Source organism: Microcaecilia unicolor, chromosome 5 (assembly GCF_901765095.1).
Source record: "Microcaecilia unicolor chromosome 5, aMicUni1.1, whole genome shotgun sequence".
Classification (NCBI taxonomy): Eukaryota; Metazoa; Chordata; class Amphibia; order Gymnophiona; family Siphonopidae; genus Microcaecilia; species Microcaecilia unicolor.
This window is the reverse complement of record NC_044035.1, coordinates 181,583,503-181,608,647: the sequence shown is the minus strand read 5'-3', so window position 1 is coordinate 181,608,647 and position 25,145 is coordinate 181,583,503. Positions and strand designations below refer to the sequence as shown.

The 25,145-nt window shown below is 43.5% G+C and overlaps 1 protein-coding gene across 2 annotated transcripts in view; it reads right to left on the bottom strand.

Moving 5' to 3' along the window:
* Positions 1–16,511, bottom strand: part of LOC115470449 (SNF-related serine/threonine-protein kinase-like) — a 157,314-nt gene extending 140,803 nt beyond the window's left edge. The window contains exon 1 of one of the 2 annotated variants that reach the window (XM_030203637.1): positions 16,353–16,511. The gene's annotated coding sequence lies outside the window, so the exon portion shown is untranslated. Of the gene's footprint in view, positions 1–15,995; positions 16,328–16,352 lie in introns of those variants that run through there. The other variant, XM_030203638.1, reaches the window with a different exon arrangement.
* Positions 16,512–25,145: the final 8,634 nt, after the last annotated feature.

Below are 25,145 nucleotides of genomic sequence, written 5' to 3'. Positions count from 1 at the left end.
TGGAAAAAAAATCTGACTTGTATTTTCTAAATGCTGAATGCATTAAGAGGTCAAGCAATTCATATGGGTAAAAAGCAGCTCACTCATGCTAACCAACTACCTAAAAACCCCTTCCTTCAATGTGCATTCCTATGGGTGTGTTTACATTGGGGAAAGGGGTATGGGGGAGGGGGAAGAATATAGGGACATATGCAGATGGCATTTTCAAATCTCCATGAACACTTAACCAGCAAAATTCTACCATGGAAAAAGCAGCTGCAAGTGACCATATGCACTTCGTACCTACATCAAGGCTCAAAATGAAGATGCGCTTCATACGGCTTAGAGAACTGGTGCAGAGACAGAAGGTAGAAACACACGTGCGATCCAGTGTGGACAATTTGAAAACTGCCCCTAAAAACTCTTCAGACCTACTGTCTTCTCTGGACACTGCTACCACACAGGAACACAGATGTACCATATGACCTGCACTCAAGCCCTTTAAGCTAAGGCTACAGCTTGCGACTCTTCACAGTATTTATTTCAAGTCAGTACACCCTGCCCATTTTACATAACTATCCCCCCCCCCGGTCATCTTCTACATTTGCCTACACATGTGCCATGCCTTGAGGGTGCTGTATATATAGGCAGGCAATAGAAGTAAAGAGCTTAATTTAGATGGAACACCATGGTTGAAAATGTCAGTTGCAAACTGGTTGCCAGCCACTCCCTTCACTACTCTACTTGCCTGAAACCAATCCAGCTTTCCTTTTTGTCCTTCAGAGTGCATTAAAATATTGATGGATATTTAAGTTATGTCCAATATTTCTGAGTAATGTTCACTATGGCCACCCTCTGCCCTTAAACTCCCCTTAGAGGAGACTCGACTGAATTAGTGCAGACAGGTAAGCATGCAGGCTGGCTAGTATATCCCAGCAATGAATACTCAAAATGACAAAGGCTGTCAGGATGGAAATACCGCACTGCACTCTCCCTAATGAAATAGTGCAAAGAGGCACTTAGGTAACAACACAGCAGCCTCCTGGCACGGCTCCAAGATTGAGCTGGCCCAGCAGATGCAGAATGAGGATTTCCAAAAGCAAACAGGCTTATTCCAGAAGTAAAAAATACAATTCTCTTCACACTTGGCCTTTGTCAGCTGATGTCAAAGAGCAGAATTCCAGCTCGAGGCCCGGCAGTTCTGCCCATGTCCCAAATATATGAAACAGTGGAGAACCTTAACGAGGAAGTTTCTTAAATTTTATGGTTGAGGGGGAAAGGTACACAGATGGCTCTGCTACATTGGTGCTTCTGGTTTCTCTAAGTTCACAGATACAATGGAGCCAAATTAGACTGGGTTAGCCACCAAGTGATCTTGAGCCACCGAATGATCATTTTTGTGCCGATTGTAAATTTGGCCAACTTCTTCAAATTGACAATGGATGGGTCTTTCTTCCTAACAGCTACTGTGAGCTCAAAGAGGGCATTCTCATTTTAAAAGCCATTTCTGTGCGGAAGCAGTACATCGCCCATACAAATGGATTTTTCCGAAACTGCCTGCTCTATACAGTATGGACTAGATTCAGTAAATGGTGTCCAAATTTGGGCGCAAAAAAAAAAAAAGAATGAGTGCTGAGCACTATTCTATAAACGGCTTTCCAGGTTGGGCGCCATTCATGGAATAGCACATAGCACTGAGATTGGCGCCCAACTTTAGGCATAAGAATTTACACTAACTGAAACCTGGTGTAAATCCTCGGGCATGTTAGGCATGGAACCCCCAAATTCTATAATACTGTGCACATCCTTAGTGAATGCCCCTGACCATGTCCGTGTCCCTTTTTCAGTTGTGTGCTAAACAATTTCCACGTACATCTTTATAGAATAGCAGCTAGCAAGATACGCATGTAAATCCAAATTGTTGCCAATTAACACAAATTAATGCCCAATTATTGGCGCCAATTGGCTTGTTACTCAAATTTTCACGTGCAATTTAGAGCACCGTTTATAGAATCTGGAGCTACATGGTTCAGAGCACATGCAAGGGGTAATTTTTTTTAAGTCACTTCAGCAGATAGGGATAGTATTAAGAAAAGTCACCTCAGTATATGCATGCATAAAAGTATCTGGCAGGTGCCTATTTTTCTGATGCCTATGTAAGTATTCCCAGGTTGCACATCAGGGGTGGAACCGGCATGCGAGTCCAATCCTTTCTGCCCATGCTCAAACTAAGCGTCCTGAAAAATTTCCACACAAACTTACACCTGACACAGGCCCAGATGCACTAAACATTTTTCATCGTTAAATGAGCCCTTAAGGAAGAATTTCCTATCCTTTCCATGCACTAAAGCCTATTTTTCGATGGCAGTAGCAGCTAACGAAACTGGAATGCAAATGAGAAACTACCATTGAAATGTAGACAATTTGGAATGCACTAACCATACCGACGATAGCAACGATTCACTTACCGCCAGAAATTTAATGTCAGCTCAGACCTGTCGTTAAAGCCTGAGCTGTCATCTCCCCACTGCCCCCTGCACGATGAAAAACCAAATTGCTAGCATGTTTTAAAAGAAAAGTGGCTCCCTGCTTCCCTGTGCCTAAAATAAAAAAGGAAACTAAATTAAAAAAGGATCGGGAGGGGGCAAAGGCGCTCATCAGCAGCGTCCTGTATGGACGGCCTTGCCTTGCCCCCCCCCCCCCCCCCCGAAGTCCCCGCTGCTCCGTTTGTGAAATAAAAGCTTTTAAAAATGAAACCTTTGCAGTTACTGGGCTCCCTCTACCTTCCTGTGTCTCTCTTCTTTAGTCGGCAATGCTCCGCCTCCTGCCCTCCTCCACCTCCGTGCCCCGCCCCCCCGATTTCATCCCCGCCGCTCCCCCCCCCACCACCGGACCCCCCCCTCCACCATAATGGCCGGTGCAGCGCCTCTCACCTATGTTTGAAGGCGCTGCACAGGATGGATCAGCTATTCTTGAGCTCTTCTGTCTCCTCCGATGTCTCCTTCTTCTTCCTGTGTCCGCCCTCCTCTGACGTCAGTTATCTATGTAGATAGCTGACGTCAGAGGAGGGCGGACACAGGAAGAAAAATGAGACATCGGAGGAGACAGAAGAGCTGATCCATCCTGTGCAGCGCCTTCAAACATAGGTGAGAGGCGCTGCACCGGCCATTATGGTGGAGGGGGGGTCCGGTGGGGGGGGGGGAACGGAGGTGGAGGAGGGCAGGAGGCAGAGCATTGCCGACTAAAGAAGAGAGACACAGGAAGGGAGGGGGAGCCCAGCAACTGCAAAGGTTTCATTTTTAAAAGCTTTTATTTCACAAACGGAGCAGCGGGGAGCAGCGGGGACTTCGGAGGGGGGGGCAAGGCAAGGCAAGGCCGTCCATACAGGACGCTGCTGATGAGCGCCTTTGCCCCCTCCCGATCCTTTAATGTTTGTGGAGACATGCAGGGGAAAGTGGGGAGCCACGTGTTTGTGTTTTCTTTTTTTTCTTACGTTTCTGGCATGCGCAGAGCAGCCAGCATAACGCTTGGCTGCTTTGCGCATGCTTTACGAGCCGATTACCGACGGGGATTAGTGCATCGTTCTTTACAATACCGCACCAAACTTTTTGGGGCTGTGTTTTTGGAGCATGCTTCGTTATTTCAGATTCGGTAAAGGTTTTTACGTTTCTGATTTTTTTACGTTTGCTTGATGCATCTACCCCACAGACACATATGTTGCCTTCATGAAACAAGCCCTACTTACTGTCTCCCTGTCTCGTTGCCTAGTGTTTTTACCTGTTATAAAGGGAATGCAATGGGGGGAGGGGAGCAGATGTGGAACAACAGGCATACTCTTACATTTCAAACTTATGCATGTATTTTAGGTCAAAAGAAATCTCCATACAGATTAGTAAGTATAAATGTATATTGGGGGGGCGGGGGAGGAAGTACTTTTCCTAGGATAATTTTCAAAGTGAAAGTACATGCATACTTTCACTTTGAAACCCCAGCAAAGTCCACAGAGTGAAAGGTACAAGCATACTTTTTCCTAATGAAGGCAGTTATAAAATGTGACCGTCTCTAGGAAAACATGACTGAAAGTCACCAGAAACAAAAAATGAGGTTTTAAAGAATTCTATTACAGCAAACAAATTGAGTTCATTTTCATTAAACAGGAGGTAAGAAAATTGTACATTACATAACAAACTAAGCACAGAACTCATCAACTCAATTTTGATATTTGGGACCCCATGATGTGAAAAATCAGTCAGTCTCAACACTTTGAATCTGCAACTTTAGTTCGTCTTTCTCAGAGATGGTAACAAATGATCCCCTTACTGCACTGTGCAATCAAAGACAAAATTTCCATCAGCTCTAGCATACATTCTGGTTAAACAGGAAGAACCTTTTTATCAGCAGTGTCATAAATGAGACTTTATGCTTCAGTTTTGCAGAGAAACACAGAGCATGATAGCAGACACAGTTGTAAGACTCATCATGCTTATTCACTTTCCTACCTGTTGCAATATCATAGCCTTCACTTTATGTCCAACTCTACCTTCATGTCTTTGTAATTAAGGATCTTTTACATTATTCAATCTTTGTCTCCAGTCCATTTCTTTGAAGAAATATTTTCTAATATTCCCCCAGTATAACGCTATTGGTCCTAACATCATGATTTCTTGTTGTAGAATCTCCTTAAACATATTGGGGATGATATTCAACTGACAGGAGGCACACAGTATTCGAAGTGAGGTCACACCATGAAGCAATACAAAGGCATTATAACGTCCTCGTTTTTGCCGTTTCTGGTGACTGGCATTGCATTTTTGGCTGGAGTTAACTTAACCGGCCAGATCTGACTGCACATAACTGGTTATCTTGAGCTGAATATTAGCGATTAGAAGCCAAAACACTATTTAGTACTACTACTTAATTGGTCAACAATCATTTCTAGAAGGTTAAATAGCTTTGATATCGGGGAGGGATTGTCTTTTGGGCCTTCTTGATACCTTTGATGCACTTGAATGTCTCTGTCATATCCATTCTCTCTCTTTTCTCCTATAAGGTATATATATTTCGGTTCTTAAGTCTTATCTCATAGGGCTTTTGATACAGATGCTACATTATTTTGCTAGCCCTTCCCTGGACTAACTATGCTTTTCTCCTTTACACATGGGATTTCTATCCATAGATGTGTTTTGTCCTGCAGAATTTTTAGTCTACTTGATTCAAGGCCCTCCTTAACGTATAATGCTACCCCCTCCACCAATTCGATCCACCTTAAACACTACAATATAATTTGTACCCAGGAATGATAGTATCCCAATGGTTATCTTCCTTCCACCAGGGCTCAGTGATGCCTATTATATCTATCTTTTCAATTAGTGCAATATATTCTAACTCTCACGCATATTCATTGTGGGTATCCTGAAAACCTGATTGGTTAGATTTGTCCTAAGGACTGGGTGAACCAATACTCTAGGTGAGATCTCACTCACGAACTGTAGAGGAACTACTTCTGGTCATGCCTCTTCTCAGGTACTCTAACATGCCTCTGGTTGTGGCAATTACCTTCTCACGTCATTTTTCTACTTTGAGATGATGAGATACGACGAGTGGAGGAGTAGCCTAATGGTTAGTGCAGTAGCCTGGGAACCAGGTTCGATTCCCGCTGCAGCTCCTTGTGACTCTGGGAGGTCACTTAACCCGCCATTACCTCAGGTACAAAATATGCAAACTGCTTTGATTGTAATCACAGAAAGGTGGTATATCAAATCCTATCCCCTTTTCCTTTACAAGAAGAAGGCCTGTCTCCTGCTTAAGCACATCAGCCCCTCACCATCAGCCAAATGCCATCCCCTTGGATTTCTGCACTTCAAGAAATTTTATAACAGGGTGCTTGGTTGAGACAGCAAGTAAGTGCCTGCTGAGGCACTATATTATAAGAAACTCCAATTTTAACTTCAAAATTTAAATATACAAACAATGAATAGATTAAAACATTTTTTATAATATGTGCTCATTTTTAGGTGTATACACTTAAACTCAGGAACTGAGATGTTATAGCACCTTTCCATACATCATAGCACACCCTGCCTCTTCCTGATAAGTTATAACTCAATCAAATCTTCAGAGTAAACCCCCCAAAAAATTTTTGTTAATGCAGATCATGTAGCACTATTACTTAGCGTAATCAGTGGGTTTAATGCAGTCAATGGTGTGTACAAGTCGCTTCATACAGATTCCTGGTTAGTGTATAACTTTTTTTATATATAGTGCAAAACATCTTCATTCAAAACAACAACTTTTGAATGAAGAAGTTTTGCACTATACATAAAAAAGTTATACACTAACCAGGAATCTGTATGAAGCGACTTGTACACACCATTGACTGCATTAAACCCACTGATTAAGCTAAGTAATAGTGCTACATGATCTGCATTAACAAAAAAATTTTTTGGGGTTTACTCTGAAGATTTGATTGAGTTATAACTTATCAGGAGGCGGCAGGGTGTACTATGATGTATGGAAAGGTGCTATAACATCTCAGTTCCTGAGTTTAAGTGTATACACCTAAAAATGAGCACATATTATAAAAAATTATTAATCTATTCATTGTTTGTATATTTAAATTTTGAAGTTAAAATTGGAGTTTCTGATTTTTACTTATATTCATATACAAGAAACTGACTTTAAGAATACCCAGTGTATATACTATATTATAAGAGACACATAGGTACCTGTACTGAGTGGCAGAAATTGCTCCTATCTGCAGGTGCAAATATTTCCACCTACTCTCTTCAAATGTAAATGTCAGTGCCTAGATTATTCATGTACATGTATAAATTAGCGAATTTTAGAATATACGCTTCTACATGCAAACCCCAACCCTGTATATGCCTGCCAGCAAAGGATGCACCATCATGTCTTTATGAATAGTTTTACGTCATTTAGTATTTAAGAGACCAAGAGGCCATTTACAAACCACTTACATGTGAAAATGGTTTATAAAATTACCTCCCAATTGTTTGTGTCTACACTTATGTAGCCTTGACACTTGGCTGCCAAGCATTTGACCACTTTCTAAGCCTTCATTCTATCTATTCCTTCTTGCTGCAGATCTTAATGTCATGCGCTTTCTTACCAAGGTAAGAAGGTCAGACTTTCTGACCTGTAGCTACCAATCTTCTCGTTACTTCCGCTTGTATGAAGTGTAACATTGGCCCTCTTGTGTCCTCTTGAACCCATCTTGTCTTCTAAGAGTGACTGAATAGAATCAGTGAAGCTGCAAGAACCTCTCTGAGCCCCCTTACTAACCCTAGCATGTATGCTATCTATTCCCATTGTCTCATTCTACTAGTTTCAATTGAATCCTCTCTTCTTTAAATGGCATGACCTCTACCTTCCTACATATGCAAGCCAAATATGTACTTTCTACTGTTGTACACACTGAATAATTATAGTCAGAAGACAGTATGACTAACAATGAAAATTAAATCACTAGTATTATTCCAATGGTCTTAACGGTGAAGTGAGCTATAAAGTATGTCACTGTAGGGTCCTTTTACTAAGGCACGCTAACAGATTTGGTGCATGCTAAATGCCATAGAGCCCATAGGAATATAATGAGCTACACAGCATTTAGCATGCACTAAATCCGTTGGTGTGCCTTAGTAAAAGGACCCCCTTGTTGCCAGAGTTGATGAGGAAGCATCTCTCTGGCCTAAGGCATCTTTGAGCCCGAAAACTGTCAGCCTCCACCCCAACATGGAACGTCTGGGGAAGTAACTGAAGGGCTTGGTGGAATGTCTGGGCATGGAGATTTGGGTGTTTTCCCCTTAGCTTCGATGGCACTCGCTTCCTTGGGGATCCCTCCTATCATACCCAGAAGTGCTTGCAGCCTGGAAGTCAGCATGCAAGGGGAAGGGAGTGGAGCAAGTTCATCGATACTAGCCGAGGGTGAAGGTCTGAGTATATGGCATTCTAGTCCAATGAGAACCTCTGCAACTGCAGTTCACTGGAACTTGTGAAACCCGAGGTCATAATCCACAAATCCATTTGGACAGCTTCAGTGGCGTTGGAGCAAACTGTGAGAGTGAATAACGTAGAAGCCTCTCTGGGAAGACTGGAAGGTCGAGTAAATGTTTTGGAAGGAATAACACCAGCCCAGGGGGCATAAGAAAGTAACTCAGTTAGAATCAACAAGAATTGTGCTGGCTAAGGATCTGTCAGCACAACATAATAGATTGGAAACTACGGAAAATAGGTTAAGAATACTAAATATGAGAGTACTTCATTTCCCCATCATGCCTTTGTTGTCACAAAGAGAACTCTTTATGAAGTTCATTAAGGAGTTCCTGGGTTTTAGATTATCCTTCCTTTCCAGAAGATTTTTCTTTTTATCTTCCCTATAAAAAGAAAGGGGTTGATCAAAGGACTGAAGGAGAAGGGTATAATATCTCTCCAAATAGTTTGAATCCTACCCTCATTTTAGAGGCTTCTACAGATTGTTTCTAAAAGATCTATTCTCCTGATATCTTTTGTGTTTGAATCTGATAAGGATTCTGTTTTGAGCTTATATTTCCAATGTCAACAAGTTCAGTATATAGGACAAATAGTTTATTTCCAGACATGTCCAAGCATTTAGGGCATTTAGGGCACCTTTTTGTGACAATTGTGAATGAAACAGGTCTCGACCAAAACATCTACCTTTTAGTCCTAGACGTTTTCGCTTTGTTCTATTTCGGCAAAAAAACGTCCAACTTTTGGGAATGCCCAAATCCCACCCCCAACACGCCCCCTTGTGATTTGCATGCATGCAGAGAAAAACATCTCAAATCTGAGTTTTCAAAATTGCGATTTGGACTTTTTTTTGGAGAAAAACATCCAAATGCCACTTTATGCCATTTTTCAGACTTTTTCTATTTTGAAAATGAGCCTCAATATTCACAACCAAACATACAAGAAGGAAAAAGAAAGAAAAAAGTAAAAAATAAAAATAAAACTAAAAAATGTGTATGTTGGTCAGAAAGTGGCTTCAAAATTATACAACATGCTCCCCAAAGACCTCTTTTTAAAAAATGTGCCTTCAATAATCACTTAGTTTTTTTAGGCTTGCTTCAACAAGTGCCAGGGGCAGAAGCCGATTCTAAAGATATAAGGCTAACCCAAAAAAAGCCAACTCGTTGGTAGCTACCCACCAAGCCTTAGAAGGATGAGGTTATCACCATACGAAAAATTACAAGAGGACCTTACGAGACTGGGAGACTGGGCTTCTAAATGGCTGATGACGTTTAATGTGAGCAAGTGCAAAGTGATGCATGTGGGAAAGAGGAACCAAATTATAGCTATGTTCCACGTTAGGAGTCACGGACCAAGAAAGGGATCTAGGTGTCGTCTTTGATGATACATTGAAACCTTCTGCTCAGTGTGCTGCTGCGGCTAAGAAAGCAAATAGAATGTTAGGTATTATTAGGAAAGGAATGAAAAACAAAAAGGAGGATGTTATAATGCCTTTGTATCGCTCCATGGTACGACCGCACCTCGAATATTGTGTTCAATTCTGGTCGCTGTATCTCAAAAAAGATATAGTGGAATTAGAAAAGGTGCAGAGAAGGGCGATGAAAATGATAAAGGGGATGGGACAACTTCCCTATGAGGAAAGGCTAAAGCGGCTAGGGCTCTTCAGCTTGGAGAAAAGGCGGCTGAGGGGAGATATGATAGAGGTCTATAAAATAATGAGTGGAGTTGAACGGGTAGATGTGAAGTGTCTGTTCATGCTTTCCAAAAATACTAGGACTAGGGGGCATGAGATGAAGCTACAATGTAGTAAATTTAAAACGAATCGGAGAAAAGGTTTCTTCACTCAACGTGTAATTAAACTCTGGAATTCGTTGCCAGAGAATGTGGTAAAGGCGGTTAGCTTAACGGAGTTTTAAAAAGGTTTGGATGGCTTCCTAAAGGAAAATTCCATAGACCGTTATTAAATGGACTTGGGGAAAATCCACTATTTCTGGGATAAGCAGTATAAAATGTTTTCTACTTTTTGGGATTTTGCCAGGTATTTGTGATCTGGATTGGCCACGGTTGGAAACAGGATGCTGGGCTTGATGGACCTTTGGTCTTTCCCAGTATGGCAATACTTATGTACACTGTTTGGGACATTGGGCATAGCCAGAACCGGTAGATAGCTTGAAGTGTGTTCAAAGTAAGCCCCATGGGCCAAGATCAACACTTTGAAAAGGATGCGGAATAGAACCGGAAGCCAGTGAATCGAATAAACAGGGTAACATCACCACGTTGCTTTATATATATATATATATATATATATATATATATATATATTTCTCTCTCATCCTCCATTCCACACAGCTCCCCAAGGAGCTGTGTTTGCAAATTGCCACATTTACATGGAATCTGTGCCATCAGAGTAGCCCATTTGAGCACATTATCCTTTGATTTGCCAGTGCACGAGGGATTCAGGCATCACTCTGAGTCTGTTTCAGACCGACTGGAATCTCCTGCCAAGATTCCAGATCTACTATTACTGCATCTCTCGTTAATTTTCTGCCAAAACCTGAGTCATTCAATCCCATCAAATAAACTCTTCTGAATTCTCATCATCATAGAGCATCTGAACAGGACTTTTATTTTTATGGAAGATTTAACTTCAGTGGGGTCAGGTGGCAGAGACTTAACCTTCCCTCCAGCACACACACTATTCCACAGGTTCTGTTTCTTGGTTGAAAGACCAAGACAGGCTCATGGCATGTCACAATTCAGAACCTTGCATTTGGTCTTAGCCAAAAAGGAGGTGAGAAGCCCAGAGAGCACTTCTCTAATTTTCCCAAAAGCATTCTGCAATTTGTATCAGGATGGGTTTTTTTTTCTTTCAAACTTAATTCAAGACTCCAAAACCCAGAGTACCGTGGGTTAAAAGATGAAAAAAAAATTGGACAATTGTTCAGGTTACAGTCAATATCTGGGTTGACTAGGAGCCTAACAATGTATTTTACTAGCTGGCAAATACAAATGTAGCAACACTAAAAAAGTACAACCAAAATGACAAAGAGGTTGGAATATCTCCCATGTGAAGAAAGCCTAAACCAAAGCTTCCCAAACTGTGGATCAGGACCACAAACGGGGTCACGACCTGTGTGGGCGCCTCTTAAGATGGGATTGGTAGCATGGAATGTTGCTACTATTTGGGTTTCTTCTAGGTACTTGTGACCTGGATTGGCCACTTTTGGAAGTAGGATGCTGGGCCAGATGGAACATCGGTCTGACCCAGTATGGCTATTCTTGTTCTTAAGATATCATTGTCCTGCAGTGTCCAGGAGTCACATGCTTTCTGCATGTGACTTGGGGTTGCAGCCAAAAAAAGATTGGTGAGAACAGGCCTAAATAGATGAGCGCTCTGCAGCTTGCAGAAAGGAAGCATAAGAGGGAATATGATAGAGGTTTATAAAATCCTGAGTGGGGTGTAGTGTTTAAATACAGAGTGGTTGTTTAATTGATCAAACAGTATTAGGACTAGGGGACACCCCATGAAACTGATGCACAGCTCCTTTAAAACAAAGTGCAGAAAATATCTTTCTACTAAAATTGAAGAATTCGAGGCACAATTAAGCCTTAAAATTTTTTTGCCAGAGCACGTGATCAAGGTAGTTAGCATAGCTGGGTTTAAAGAAAAGTTTAGACAAGGTCCCGGAGAAAATGTCAAACCTTTATTAGCCAGATAAGCTTGGGAAAGCCACCACTTTTATGTCAGAGTGAGCTACAAGGTATAGACAGGGGCATCCACCGAGTACTTCGTAATGATCCAGATTGGCCACTGTGACAGACAGGATGCTGGCCCCAATGGACCTATGGTCTTATCCAGCATGGCGTATTTTATGTTCTTACACATTTACAGAGAGTGATACAGTCAGGAGACTACTTGATTTCACTCATGAATAATTTAGTGTTCGGAGAAAGGCAGCACCGATCAAGCAAAAGTGCAGAGAGGGAACTGTGTAACACTATTTGTTCTCATTAAAAAAAAAAAAGTGTGATACACTTTCTGTGCCTATCACGTTTCACAGAGCTAGAGGGCCATTCTCTGCAGCAGCTCATCTCTGTGTCTTGCGCTCTCCTACAGAAGCCCAGATGGAGCACACAGCCACAAATGTGACTCCTGTGAGTCCACAGACCTTGACAGTGCCTTACAAGATGCTGGGAATAGAACGCAAGGAGCTGACGCAGGGAAGCAGTCAGCAGGCTCCTGGGTGTTTAACAATACTGTGCCAATACTGATTAGGCAGCAAACAGTGAATATGAGTTGAGGGGCTGAGCTATCCAGACTCATCAGCAGTATCCTACCAGAAGGTACAGAAGAGTATATAGCAAGGGAAAGACTGTACAAATACACACATAAAGGTACACCAAGAGACATACAAGTCAAGCGACAAATAGATACACTATACAGACACACTGTCACAAACAGATACTGGATCCATATGTATAGGGGAAAAAAGACAGACACTGATGTTGCTGAGGGAGAGAAATAGGGGTTTGCATGGCTGCCGGTCTGGATTCTGGACAGAGGACTTGTATATTTTTTTTTTATTGGGATTATATATCAAACTCCCAATCATTGCATGGCCCTTCATATTAATAGGTCAATGAGACACCAACAGAGTGGGTAAGGTTGCCAACTTCTTTTCCATTTGACTTTATTGTAATGTAAACCGCCATGATCCTGATTGGCTCAGTGGTATATCAAGTTTTTATAATAAACATAATAGCAGCCAGGACCAAAACAGGCTCCTCATGGATCCTTGCTGCATATACAAACACACATGTACTCATACCAAGTGGAGTGGAGGAGTGGCCTAGTGGTTAAGGTGGTGGACTTTGGTCCTGGGGAACTGAGGAACTGAGTTCGATTCCCACTTCAGGCACAGGCAGCTCCTTGTGACTCTGGGCAAGTCACTTAACCCTCCATTGCCCCATGTAAGCCGCATTGAGCCTGCCATGAGTGGGAAGGCGCGGGGTACAAATGTAACAAAAAAAAAACCACACATGAGCAGAGTTCTAGTCAGGTATTAATAAATGATACTACAGCAGTAGCACATAAAGCAGGGATGCGGGAGTTCAGGCCTCCAGTGCTACAAAGAGATCAGTTTTTCAGCATATCCCTAATCCACCGTTTCTCACCCCAGTCCTCGAGGCACTCCTAGTCCCATCAAGTCTTCAGGATATCCACAATGAATATGCAAGAGATAGATTTACATACCAAGGACGCAGTGCATGCAAATCTATCTCATGCATATTCACTGTGGATATCCTGAAGACCTGATGGGAACAGGTGTGCCTCAAGGACTGGGTTGAGAAACGCTACCCCAATCAGGACCATGAGACAGACCTGCATACAGTGGCGGTAGTATCCATGCAGATCTCTCTTACGCATATTCATTAGGGATATCCTGAAAACCTGACCTGTTTGCAGCACTCAAGATTCCTGCATCCCTGGTATAGCATATCAGCCAGGGTCAGCTGCAGCCTGAGAAACCCCAGCATGTACATAGCTGCAGAACTGATGGGAGAGTATGAGGCTCTCACAGGGCCAGGACTTCATGACAGTACTTGCCTTACATCTGGGAGAAAAAAAAATATAATACAGCCTATCACATAAGATCCCTCTTTGATAGCAGATAGCTGAATAGAGATAAGCTATAGAGGTTGTGGCAAAGGGTCTACAAGGTATTTGCACATACAGATAGCAGGTTTACACATATAAACAGCCCAAAGCATCTAAGTGGTGATTTTAGAAAAGCCATGACTAACACATGGGTGTCCACAGCATGCAGAGTTTGCAAAGGGGTGTGTTTGGGGTATGGCTTGGGTGAGCCTGAAAAGTATGTATATATTTCCTGTTCTGCAATGTCTACTTAGCATAATCTACATGTTGGTATTCAGGGGTGTAGCCAGACACCCAATTTTGGGTGGGCACAAAAACCCTGCTCCCCCCTACCATCTCTGATTCCACTCCCCCTCAATTGAGGGGTCACTTCTTAATTCTACACCCCCCTCCATACTTTTTCAACCCTTCAATGCTCACTGCTTGCGCCGGTCCAGAGTCTTCCCTCTGACTTGGTCCTGCCTATGCAGAAACAGAGATGAAGGATCTCTGGGCCCGGTGTGAGAAGAGGGTATGAGTTGCTGCTTGCTAATGGTGAAGAACTGAGGGTTGAAAAAATACTGGGGGTTGGGGGTGGAGTTGAGAGAAGCTAGAATGCCTGGGAGGGAGAGATGCCAGGAGTCTTCAGTTGGAGGGGGGCTTGTGGAGCCCCACCAGCCACATCAGAGATGCGTCACCTATAAGTGGGCCTCTGCTTACTCAGGCCCACCCATGGCTACACCACTGTTGCTCTGAAGCATGCATAATGGCTAAGCACTCCTTTGGACCTAAGGTTTCGAGGAGTGGGATGGGAGCATCCTGAGCAGAAACTGCACCCTGTGTGACATATCCCCTCATGCCCCCAGACCTCCCACTGTGCTGTGGCCAACGGATGGGGCGCAATTCTTGCACCAGTCTCCCTTGCACCCCGTGAGGCCACATTTCTGCACAGCCCTTGATAGTGCTTACTTCTCTGGCATTGAAAACTCTCTCAAAATTGCAAAACTCAAAGAGTTCTGTAGCTTCACTTCTTAATTGGCTCCCCTGGGACATCCAGTTTTGTAAAATCCAGCATTTATGCCTATAAGTGGCAGCCCTTACAGGGATAGCCTGCAAAATCACTGTCTGAATATCTAACTACCGGCACCTACACGTTTAAAACCCTGAAAGATGCCATCTTCTGAGTTTTTTTTTAAGTGTTCCTGTGTGAAGCAGCTGTTCTTGACGAATATGCTCCAAACTGTGCATTTCCCACCTCATTAAAGGTATTTTGGTAAAGGTCCTGCATTTACAATTTGCAGAGTATTTTACAAAAAGGCTTGCTGAACATCAAGACTCAGACACCTCTTTTCCTATCTAGATGAGCTTTGCAAATTCAGGCTTCACGTATAATAAATAACTCCCTGATGAGACACAAGACAAACTGGAAGGAGTAACCTGAAGCCTAGACATGATAGCTCCCTGATGCACCCTCTCTTTATGGGGAGGATTACAAAGATAATGTGTTTTATGGTTCCCTGAAAGAAAAGGGGATTGTATGTGATGGCTCCCTGGTAAGAACCAGATGGGAAGCTTTAAAAACACTGGAACATGAACATCATGCCCTGTGGGTTGAAGTTCACCACAGTCTGAGACTGAGATTTAGAGCTGCTGCCTTTTGTATTTTCAAAAGAAGATAAAATTAAGAGAAATTCTGAACAGCATAAGGAAACAGGAAACAGTTAACATTTTCACACTGAATCAAACAGCCAGTACTCTACATGCAGACCAACGGACCCTTCAGTCAGTCAGCTCCCTTCAAAGCTGACTGAAATGCTCCAGGTCCCTCTGGAAGGCTGCTCCAAGAGGTCAAGGGTGACTGCGATCTACTGTTTTAGCAGGGGACACATGAGGGAACTAGAGCTCACCTGACCCCATAAAGAGAAGAAATATCCTGGATATCAGAGCCACATATCAAGCCAAGGGCCTGATACCACAGAAAGTGCTAGAGCAGAGATGACTTTCCAGCAGAAAGAGATATGCATCAGGGATGACTTCATTTCTGACAGCAGTCTCTGTCAGACAGTGTGAAGGCTGTCTGAAGCAAGTCTAGCAGAAAGCCTTACAGCAGAAAACATGTTATATCATATATAACACCTTACATAACCAGATAGCTTTCTGTCAGACGACTGTGACAGGCACATTACATTGAGCTCTCTTCTCCCCACACCATCAGAGTGGGGATGGGGAAGGATGCTGTTTTAGTGGGTAAATGCCCCTTCTCAAATCCCATATACACTACCGAATTACCCCAGTCACCCAGCAGCCTACCACACAGGACTCCTAACATTCAGCAGCAGGTTTCTCCCTTTTTATTCCTCCTATTTCTTACCAGGCACTCTTATTTGTATCAGTATCAGAGTATAAACAGGAGTTATCCCTGGCAGCAGTCAGGACAGAAGCAGCGTGGAAGGAAGAGATTGCTGCTTGGCATCCTCACCGTCAACACAATTTCCCAGGACATTCAGCACCAGCCAAGCAAACCGCATTTCCTGTACTCAGCATTGCTTACAGAGCTGCTGCTGCACCTTCTGCAAGAAGAGACGCTAAACTCCAGTTGAAAGTAAAAGTGCTGAGCCCGGCGCCTTTTATGGTTTCAAAACCAAAAGGTGCAATCCAGCTGGAACTGACCCGTGGAACAGGTGAAGGGTGTTTGGAGCTGGCTGGGGGTGGGAAGCCTCCAACTTACCCCGGCACTGCAGCGCTCTCCAGCCCTCCGCCGCTCCACTTGCTGGAGGGTAGGGGTGCTGGTTTTCAATTCGTACCAATCCCTGCGCCCAGGACGGAGATCTCTGTAATCCGGATTGGGGAGCAGGGACGGAGGGAGCAAACGATCCTTCCAGTGCCACCGCCGCTCCGGCTCTGCAGCGCTGGCTAGCGATCGCTGCTGCCTCTGCCCGTCTCGCTTCCCGCTGACGTCACGAGAGACTGCCAGACTACGGCTGCTTAAAGGGCCGCAACAGCGAAAGAGACAGCCGACGAAAGGAAAGGTCACTCACAGCTCAGGTTTTCCTAGCGCTTTCTCTATTCTTTTTCTTTTTCTAAGTTTATCTTTTTACTAGCCTTCCTTCTTTCTCTCTTCCTCGGGTGCTTTCTACATTCCTTTGCATCTTCCATTAAAATGTCCTGCTATGTCTTCTCTTTTGGCCCCCTAACTCGGCCTTTTAACCGGCTCCCAGGCATATTTGTAAGGCAAAAACTTTGGTTTGTGTCAGTTTTGTTTTAATTTAGGGGAAGAGTTGTCAGCTTTTGCATATTTGGCTTGCTTTTAATGTGCACAAAATAGTTTAGCATGCCTTAAAATAAATAAATAAATAAATACACTTGGGGGGGGGGGGGGGTGTCCTTTCCAATAGACAGTATAGCCCCACTGATTCCAGCTATCCTTTTGATCACTTGTGCTAGGAGGACAATCCTGACATCCAAATTCAGGAATGTCCCAAAACCATGATCCACCAACCAACCAATTTTATCTGGCTTGCCAAGGCTCTAAATGGCAGAATGCAGCTACAGCGTGCAAATAGGGGGGTGTGTACGTGATGGTCCTGCATGCTTTGCCATCTTTTGAAAGTCACTACAGTTTCCTAATCCTCAAGGAATTAGCTCCAAACAAATTTTTCAGCTGCTTTTCAATACTCAGCTGCTCAACTTTGGAACTCTCTCCTGATTAAGATTTGAGTAATTTCTGATTACATGATTTTGAGAAAACAGTTAAAAATGTATTTTAAGACGTACCTTCTATAATATTTAGGGTTATATCACATAGCTGTGATCATTTTATTTTTATGCTAATTTAATTTACTAGGTTTATTTTATTTTAGTATTGACTAACTCTTCAGGTTTGCCTGAACTCTTATGATTTATGTAATCTGCACTGAATTTAAAGGTTCTTGTGGAAGTGTGTGTCAGAGCCAGCAGACAACAGAAGTGCCGCAGGTTAACAGGGGCATAGCCAGACAACAGATTTTGGGTGGGCATAGGCAAGAAGTGGGTGGGCACCAAGTGTCCCCCCCCCCCCCCCAAAAAAAAAAAAAAAACCACCACTAAAAATATTTCAGCTGGCAGGAAAATGCTTCTTTCCACCTTGGCAGTCTGCAGCAGGCATTTGCTGAAAACTGAGCATGCGCAGGTGCCAGTACCATAGAGAGTAGTGTCTCTGTTACCATCAGGGAGAAGTCTTCAGCTGGCAGAGCTGGGGATCTCCACCAGCTACTGCTAAACGTGTGCTACTGTTGGTGGGCCTGAGCCCTAAGTGGGTGGGCCCTGGCCCACCCAGGCTCACCTGTGGCTACGCCACTGCTGCAGGAATGGGGGGTGTGGGTACATGCTCATTCAGGGGTAAATTTAAAAAGACATATCCATGGGTAAAAGGGAAAATAAAGGTGCAGAAATGGCCTTTTCTAACATTGCCTGATACGTCTAGTAGCGCTATAGAAATGATAAGTAGTAGTAGTAGCAGTAATTATGCGCTTAAACTTAAACACACACACCATGTATATGCATGGATTTATCTCCCCTAAGTGGAAGCATTCCAAAGGTTGAGGCAGGGTTTGCATTAATGTATATATATAAAATAAGAGTATGTATGCAAAATAAAATGGGATATTTGTGCATGCCAAAGAAAGATGCCATTGTGTACACACACTTTCCATGTGGTAACCTTTCAAAGAGAGAGTATGCGCAACATATTTTCCTTTAAAAACTGTGCATCCCTGTCACACAAATTAGGTGGTGTGTTAAAAACAAATATTTATTTATTTTATCTGATACATAGTAACATAACATAGTAACATAGTAGATGACAGCAGAAAAAGACCAGCACGGTCCATCCAGTCTGCCCAACAAGATAAACTCATATGTGCTACTTTTTGTGTATACCCTACATCGCCAATCGCCATATGGCATCTAGGTGGTTTACAATAAAAGCTCAGAAGAGCAGTAAATAACATGGGTGCATGAGTGGAAAGGAAAGTAAGTCCAGAAGAGGCAAAGGAGAGGTTATAGTGAGAAAGCTTGACTAAACAACCAGGTGTTCAAAGAGTTTTTTAAAAGCAGTGTATGAAGGTTCAAATTTAAGGGTCAGAGGCAGAGTTGGGGGCCAGTATAAGCAAAAGCAGTGATACGAATAGCATCCTGTAGTATAATGGAGAGAGGAGGATCACGTGGTGCCATGAGCTAGGCAGCAGCAGCTAGCAAGAGCTCCGGAGCTCCCATCTCACCACTAAACATAATACCAGATATTAACACCGCTTTTTCGTCTACTCGGGACGCCTGTCATGTATGGACAGATATTTGAGGAATAATCCGGCCGGAATGGCGCAACGTTCCGCCAAAAAAGAAAAAACGAAACCGAGCGGAGAGGAGCCCAAGATGGCTGACGAAATGGCGGTGGCGGCAAAAGAATTCACCGAGGCGCAACTAGACCAATTAACTGCAGCCAACGCAAAAGCCTGGGAACCTAAATGGGCGGCTTTGGACCGCAAGCTCGAGGGCTTCAACTCACAGCTCGATGGGTTAAAAACACAGGTGGTGGACGCAGAGGTCCGGATATCTGCATTGGAGGACGATTCGCAGGGCTATGCCCCTGATATCACCGCACTAAAACAGCAATTCTCTGAGCAGGCGAGTAAGATCGATGATATTGAAAACCGTGCCCGAAGAAATAATATCCGTATCGTAGGGTTAGAAGAATCCCTCCCTGAGCGCAACCTAGAGGTATGGCTGGAAAATTGGCTCTCTAAAGAACTTGCCTTAACAGATACAATGGGCGCGGTGGTAATTGAAAGGGCCCATCGTGTAGGCCGGAAACAGGAGACTCAGAACAGGCCGCGTGTTGTTGTGGCGAAGATCCTGAATTACAGACATAAAATAGAAATTTTACAAGGATTCAGACTTAAAAGAGACTCACTCAAGCACAACGGGAGGAACGTTCTGATCTTCCAAGACTTCTCAGCAGACGTACAGGAGCGGCGGAGGCAATATCATCCGTTGTGCACAACCCTGGTAGCGAAAAAGATCCGCTTTGCAGTGCAATATCCAGCGAGACTCAGTCATGATAAAAGACACATGGCAGACATTTAACTCGGAGACTGAAGCTAAAAAATATTTGGTAGACCATAACATCATTGAATCCCTGTAATCTGGCTTTGAGGCCAGTGAATAAGTGAGGTATCAGAAGGTTTGATGAGATTAACTGCCTAATTATTAATATGATGGTTACTATTACCGCTTACAGGTGGGATGGGGACCCCAGGCACAAAACAGGATCTTTAATTCTTCCCCTGAATATTAAGGGGAGGGAGTGGGTTAATTGGAGGGGAAGGGAAGGTCGGGGGGGGGGGGGAGAGGGATTTCCTGTAGTTTTGTAAGTTTCTGTATGCTGTGGATGGTTTTATGGCAGGCAAAAGCAGATAGATTAGGGGAAGAAATCGGGGTATGGAGGGACCAAGGGGAAAGCCCTAAATCTAAGAGGAACCAGTTGGAACAGACCGCGCTGGATTCTCTGAGTGGAGGTGAGGAGATTACAGTATGCCAGCCCGGATAATATCATGGAACGTGGGGGGCATTAGCAACCCCATAAAAAGAGCAAAAATACTGCAAGCTCTAAACAGACACAGGGCAGATGTGGCCTGCTTACAAGAAACACGATTGAACGATATAGAACATTCAAAATTGCGTAGAAGCTGGGTAGGAGAGTGCCACTCAGTAGCAGCGCGGGGGCGTGGGGGAGGCCTAGCCATCTTAGTTAGGAAAGGAATATCATGTACTATAGAGATGCTTGAACAAGGCAAGCAGGGAAGATATCTTGTTGTAAAAATATGGCTTCAAGGGCTTGAATTTTTATTAGTAAACTTATATGGCCCGAACGAACATATACCTGGGTTTCTTAGTGGGTTGGCTAATAGATGTTTACAATATAAAACAGCAAAAATAATAGTGGTGGGAGATTTTAATCTAGTCTCAGACCCACAACAAGACACTACAAGTTCGTCATCTTCCTATTACTCGGGGCAGAGGCGTAAAGAGTTTTTCACGTTCCAAAGAATGTTGGACTTAGTCGATGCATGGAGAATATTACATCCAGGCGAGCGAGAGTATACCCATAGATCTAGAGCCCATGGCACGATGGCGCGATTAGACCACACAATGGTAGAGCGATCATTATTCCCCATGGTCACCGCAGCAGAGGTGGGTCCGGAGGAGATATCAGATCACGCTATAATCTGGCTAGATCTGGAGATGCCCACAGATAAACAAGGAGGTGGGGGCTGGAGATTCCCAACGTTTTTGTATAATGATTTACACTTTAAGGCATTTCTATGTAAAAAATGGGAAGACTATGAAAGGAATAACACTGAATATGCTCGGGGTCGAACTAGTTTATTCTGGGCCGCCTCAAAGGCAGTCTTAAGAGGGGATATTATTGCCTATTGCAATAGGAGGAAAAAAAGAAGATTGGCGAGCATCTTGCAGCTAGAGCAAAAACTTCAGAGGGCAAAAAGGAGATATGCAAGTAAGCCTAACCAGACAACATTAGATGAGCTAAAAGCCATACAGACCACATTGAACACTTTACTACATGAGCGAGCGACAAGGTCATCTCTTTATTACAAATATCGGTTGCAAAGGTTTGGGAACAAATCAGGAGCCCTTTTAGCACGGATTATTAGAAATTGGGGGGGCCCCGGGCGATACCTGCTTTGCGGGATGCACAGGGGACGCTCACCAGTTCTAGAGAACGTATAGGACAAATGTTTACCGAATACTTTTCGGATCTATATGCAGCCAGCCCACAGGAATCTCAACAACAAACGCAAACATTCCTAGAGGGACTTAGCTTACCCAAGTTAACAGACCTAGAAGTAGAAAAATTAAATGCCCAATTGACTATGTCTGAATTGCAGCAGGCCATTAAATCCCAGAAACTCCGGTCGGCACCTGGCCCTGACGGGTTTACAGAGGAATACTACAAATTGCTTCCCCCCAGTGCGTTGTTGGCTTTGCTGGAGTACTATGAGGGTGTGATCAGTCGGGGTCAGTTTCCTCAGTATGCTAATGAGGCGCTGATCACGCTGATCCCCAAGCCTGGGAAAGCAATGGATAGAGTGGAGTCCTACCGGCCAATATCATTGTTGAACGTTGATATAAAATTACTTGCCAAAATTCTAGCTAACCGGTTGGCGGACATTTTACCTAACCTAATAGGCCCAGAACAGGTAGGATTTGTGCGGCAGAGACAAGCAACACAAAATGTACGTAGGCTCCTACTGGCTATGGCAACTTGCTCGGAGGAAAAGTGGCCAGCATTGGTTGTTGCCTTAGATGCAGAAAAGGCATTTGACCAGGTCCGATGGGACTATTTATTTTGTGTATTAGGTCAGATGGGATTCTCAGGATGGTATCTACAAGCGCTCAAATCCATGTACTCTCATCCTACGGCAAGAGTGTTGGTCAATGGGCTCCGTGAAAATGTGTTTAAAATAGAAAAAGGCACTAGGCAGGGCTGCCCCCTCTCGCCCCTGCTCTTTGTATTATCTTTAGAGCCTCTACTGTGTGCACTCCGAGAGGAAGATAAAATTAGAGGTGTTCCCATAGGGACACGGTGTACCAAGGTGCTGGCATACGCGGATGATCTACTGTTGACCCTGACGGGTCCAGGGCGGTCTGTAAAAGAACTGTTAAATAAAATTACACAGTACGGACAACTTTCTGGGTTTAAATTAAATGTGTCCAAGTCAATTGCGATGGGAATTGGAGCAGATGAGGGGAAAGACTGGGGAGACAGGTTACCTTTTCAGCAAGCGAAGGACCACATAAAGTACTTGGGAGTGGTGGTTCCGGCAGATATCAATAACTTGTATGATCTTAACATTAATAGGCTTCTGAGAGAGACAGAAACTAGCTTGAAGGCGTGGGCCGGGCTCCCTCTTTCGTTATTGGGCCGCATTGCCCTATTTAATATGATCATAGCACCCAGGTGGTTGTATGTATTGCAAATGTTGCCATTGTATATAAATAACATGCATTAACGAAAGTTGAGGACCTTGACGCAGAAATTCCTCTGGCGGGGCAAAAAAGCCCATCTCGCATTTACCACGCTCTGCGTGCCAGTGGAACATGGTGGACTGAGGCTGATGAACATAAGATATTTAAATATTGCTAGTGGTATGAGGACAATTAATGACTGGTTCCGAGGCACAACAGATTTCATAGACACTCCACTGGAACTTGAATTCACAAAGGGGATTCATTTTAGTAATTATTTACATTCTGCTGGGACGCCGGTGCCTCGTGTTTTGAAAAGGGCAAGGATTATGCCATGTGCGGTGGCAGTCTGGAAATGGATTTGCAAACTCCACCACTTTTCCTCGAAAGTGACACCATACCTACCAATCTGTGGCAATGCAGCATTTGCTCCGGGACAGATATATGCAGTGTTCCATAGATGGAAGAGACGAGGGATGGAATACTTATTGCAAGTAATTAATAGAGAAGGACACATAAAGCCATTTATTGAATTACAAACAAAATATGGGATACTACAAAATGAAAAATTATTTTATGAGCAGTTGAAACATTATGTGACTTCACTGCCTTGGGAGTCCCTGGCAGAAGATGCACAAGAAGAATTATCATCGGCATTCTCCCTTGGAGCCCAGCAGAAAGTGCCCTTATCTTACCACCACCACCACATAAAAGACACAGCAGAAGAGCCAGATTACTCGCGTTTGGCCCGACTGTGGACAATAGATCTCCACACCGAAATTAGTGCAGCCCAGATTAGGTCCCATGTGCTGTCAATAAGACGAATCACATACCAGTCTATACATTGGGAATTACAATACAAGTTCGTGCTGCGCGTGCATGTGCCCCCCAAACGAGCATTTTATATGGGACTCTCTCCCTGGGGGGAGTGCCCGAAATGCAGAGCAGAAGGAGCAAACTTGGGGCACATGTTTTGGCAGTGCAGAGAAGTGGAGAGATTTTGGAAAGAACTCATCAAATATGTAAATTCACTTTGGAAACAATGTTGGACTTACAACTCAACCCTTTTGTTTGGTCATCTAATAATTAGCCGCCCCACAGATAAAGGCTTTACATCATTTGTCCAACGAGCTATTATTGTGGGCAAACGAGTCATACTAACAGAGTGGTTATCGACGAGAGGCCCGACACTACAGCAGTGGAGGACACGTATGATGTGGATGCTACGCATGGAAAGAATGAGCGTGCCTGATATCAACTCGCAAATAGGAATACAATTTCAGCAGCGGTGGACCCCATTTTGGAACACTCTAACCCCATCAGCACGCAGTTATCTTTTGAACTTATAATAGCATACAATAATACATTGAGAAAGAATGTCAAGAATAAGGAAGTTGTTGGGGGGGGGGGGGGGAAGGATGGGAGTTGGGGGACAAAATGGAAATGGATGGTTAACAGTTGGTTAATAGATGTACTAAGTTATTACATGGTTCTGTTTACCAATAAAAATGATTTAAACATAATGGAGAGAGGGGGAGGTGAAAATGCTGCTGAGAAGAATGTAGTGGTCAAGGGGAATGATATGGTATAAGCAGTCTCAAGATGAAGTCTGGAGCGGAAGGAAGTAGGCCTTTCTGTACAAGGAGAAGAAGCTTGTATATAATCCGGTAAGATATTGGCAGCTGGTGTTCATGTTGCAAAAGTGTAGAAACATGGTTGAATTTACTGGCGTTGTATAGAAGTTTAACTGCGGTAGACTCTATAAACTGCAGACATTTTAGTGAAGAAAGAGGCATACCAGTGAAAAGAGAGTTGCCATAATCTAGGTGAATTATAACGAGTGAAAGAAGGAGGGTACGAATACAAGAAGTAGGGAGAGACCTGACTGACTGAATCCAAAGAAAGATGATTAAAAGTTTTATCAGTGTTGTACTTAAAAACGTTTCGGGTCAAATATGACTCCTAGTACGCAGACTTTATCAGTGAATGTCAGGGTGCAAACCTGGAGAGCAGGAGGAGGAGGAGGAACAGTAAAATAAGGATTAGTAAAATGGAGTACTTACATCTTGGAGACATTCAAAGAAAGTTTGTGTTTATTGAGCCAGGTAGCCACTTGTGGTGTAGAATGTGTAGAAGTAAATCGATTTTTTACTCGTTCCAAAAGTACAAAGACTAGGGGACACTCGAGGAAGTTACATGGAAATAAATAGGAGGAAATACTTTTTCACTCAACGAATAGTTAAGCTCTGGAACTCTTTGCCGGAGGAGGTGGTAACAGCGGTTAGCGTATCTGGGTTTAAAAAAGGTTTGGACAAATTCCTGGAGGAAAAGTCTATAGTCTTTTGAGGCAGACATGCTATTGAGGCAGACATGGGAAGCAACTGCTTGCCCTGGGATTTGTAGTATGGAGTGTTGCCACGATTTGGGTTTCTGACAGGTACTTGTGACCTGGCTTGGCCACTGTTTGGAAAATAGGATACTGGGCTAGATGGACTAT